This window comes from Anser brachyrhynchus (genome assembly GCF_964034855.1).
Source record: "Anser brachyrhynchus genome assembly, chromosome: 20".
Classification (NCBI taxonomy): Eukaryota; Metazoa; Chordata; class Aves; order Anseriformes; family Anatidae; genus Anser; species Anser brachyrhynchus.
The window spans coordinates 6,945,666-6,948,750 of record NC_137713.1 but is presented as its reverse complement, the minus strand read 5'-3'; the positions used below and the strand labels follow the sequence as shown (position 1 = coordinate 6,948,750).

The 3,085-nt window shown below is 48.6% G+C and overlaps 1 long non-coding RNA gene across 1 annotated transcript in view; it reads left to right on the top strand.

Annotated features, from left to right (window-relative positions):
- LOC308180998 overlaps positions 1-3,085 on the top strand; it is a 244,292-nt gene that overhangs the window by 89,113 nt on the left and 152,094 nt on the right. The gene's annotated exons all lie outside the window — the stretch shown is intronic.

The following is a 3,085-nucleotide window of genomic DNA, read 5'->3' as shown; positions in this document are numbered from 1 at the left end:
GTCTGCTCTGTCAGGATGAAGGAAGGAGAACTGGATTATCACACAAGATGGTTGGGAAGCTGCTTCCACAATTCCACTTGGAGGGCAAGTCAGGTTTCTGGAGAAGCATCTTAGCTGGGGTTGGTTCTTCCAATGCATTATTCTCCTTTTCAGGTTGAACTGCTCAAACTCCTGATGAGACAGCACTTGGGAATCTCTCTCTGGCAGTGGTGGTTGTGTTTCTTCCCTTGCATTCTTCGTGGGTTTTATTTGGAGGCACAAAAGTAAACAAATGCCACTGGGAGGTGCAGCCAGTGCTGTGTTTTTAATTTCTTTCATTGACTTCCTCCAAAGAAACCTGAAAGCTTTCCAAACAACTAACAGTATTGGCATGCCCTTCATTGCTGCACTGGAAACTTAAACACGTCGTGTCCGTCTGCTCCTTGCCCAGGCTGCCAAACACATTCCTGGTACAATTTCACCCCTTCAAATGCCTGCAAGGGAGCTGAATTCCTGTTCACACCAATTGAATTAGGAACGCGCTCTTCACTTCTTTTACTCTATGAGAAATAATTTCAGCTCCTTGTGTCCTCACAATCATCTCAGAATAAAGACCCTACTGGCTTTCTCCATGGTCTGACTGCTCCTGCTGTTTCCCATCAGAGTAGCCCCAGCACTTTTGATCTCTGTGCAGGCAGAGCTGGTTCCTGGGCATCTGTGTGCTGCCAAGGCTGTGCTGGCTCTCGTGCCCAGCAAGGGATTGCCTTCCCAGGGCCTGCGTGGCTCAAGGCCTGGTGAGTACGATCAAGTAACTCGTCCTTATGGGTGCTGGTGGTGCTGTCAGAAGGACTTGCTGCTCATTCCCAGGTGCTGCCAGAGCCATGGCTGCCCTCATCCCAGCGGCTGCCGTGGGCTCACACCTCAGCCATTGGAGGGCTCATTGCTGTTGGCCGCAGCAGAAAAGCCAAAGCTGGACTAGACCCAAAAGGCTGCTGTGCCTTTCATTGTGCCCTGTTGATGTAGGGCTGGGCACTCAGATAGTGCAGTGTACGAGGAATATATCCTGACTGGGTTGTTTGTCCTCATCTTTCTCACAGAACCTTTCTGTGCCTTTTGGCTTTGGATTTTGATTTTTTTTTTGTAGAGCTGATAGGCCAGAAGAGATTGGCTTTAGAAGCTACCAGGACTTAAAAGACTGCGGTTGATCAAGCCTTAAAGACTACACTCCATCTTTCTGAAGACACAGGTACCCTGGATATTCTGCAGTTTGTTTGCTACTGAATGATTGTCAAGAGGTAGAACAAACGCTCTCTTGGGGCAATGAATACAACCAAGACTGGTTCATCCTCCATGCCTTCATATACAGGGGACTTTTCTCTATGGCCATATTTGTTTCTGCTTGAATTCGTGATCTGGGAAGGGAGTAAAAGTGTGTGCACCGACTGCACGTTGGGGTTGGACAGACATGGCTGGAAAAGGGGGGGATCCTACCATGGCAGCAGCTGAAAGCCAGCAGATTCAGTCCATCAGCCTGTACAATCTGTTGCTGTGCTGTGTGATCTCACAGGTGCAATGATGGGCTAAATGCACGTGCAGAGCTTTACTCATTAGCTAGAGATAGAACATCTGAAGCAAGATCATCAGCGTCATCTAGGTCATCCTCAGTGCAACAGGCATTTGAAGTGCTCCAGAACAGCAGCAGCAGCAGAGGGGAGCGTGGGGGAATCATAGCCTGCAGCTTGGTGGACTCTTGGGGTGCTTGACACATCGCTGCCTCCATTAAATGCGACTCCACTTCTAATTATATCCCATAATTATAGCCTTCAACCAATGTGATTTGTAAGGAGAGGGGTCATAGATACCAAGATCACTCTGAGATTGACTGTGCGGTGGATATCAGTAAACATCCTTGACTGCCTACCAGAGCCTGACAGAGATGTAAAGAACTAATGCAATAAGGCAAGGCACGCAGCTGGATTGATAGAAGCAGTGGTGTGGCCTCTGGCCCCTGAAGATATTACGTGACAAGGCAGTGAAAGCTGCAAACATGAGGGCAAACCATCTATTCAGCGTGACAGTATTAGACAGAGGTTAAGAATCTTGTGGACTGCTATCAGCATCGATGAATGGGCTCCAGCAGGGATCTGCATTAACACATCGAGTGCCAGGCTCTGTTGCGTGTGCAGCTGTGTGAGACCAAACATCCCCGCATCAGAGATGGAGCCCAGCATCCTGAGAGAGTGGCCAGGGACGTGTGGCTTCTGGGTCCCTGGCAATGGGCTGCCCACCTGAGGAGGCAGCTTGGGAAAGCTGGCCAGCCTGGCGAGGATGGACTCTTTAGGAGCATGGGATGCATTGCTATGAATGATGCAGTTTGGGCTCGAAAACCTGGTAGTGGTTCTCACGTGCTATTCTACTGCCTATTTCTCTGGTGACCTCTAAGAGTGGTGCAAGTTCATCTCCCAGGATTGATAGGAGTGCAGCAGAGACTCTGTATCAATAAGAGTCAGTCCCATAGGTTTTCTGGTTAGAAAGAGCCTGTGTGTTGCTCTGGTCTGGCCTCCTGCATCTCTCAGGCTCAGAAAAGCTCAGTGACTGACCTTTTCACCGGGTCTAATAAGTTGTGGTTCCTCCTATGCTCTCCTGGTCTGGATCCAAAGCCCCTTAAGTGACAGAGAATTAGCACGGCTCTTTGGTCAGCTCTTCCAGGGGATAGCTCCTCTCCCTGTTAATATTTGTGTCCAGGTGCTGATTAAATATTTTAGGCTCATCTTACAATCAGTTGGTCCTCAGTGCATTAAGACAGGAAGGCAATGGAGACCGAATGAAAATCAAAACCAGATTGTCTTCTCATTTGCCTGGTGATAAAGTTCCCCTTGAAACTTAAACTGAATGAGAAAGGAGACCGGGCTGTTTAGAGAATACAAACTGATCTGCTGATTGAGATTGGAGAGGTTTGGCTTTGCTCCAGACAAGTTTTTGAATCTGTTCCCCCTGGAAATGAGTTGTGTAGCTGCATGTCCTTCAAGTCACCAACGTCTGCACATCTTGACCAGTTTTAGCCAGTGTAATGGGGGGGAAATGGTCGTAAGGGGAATGATGCCCA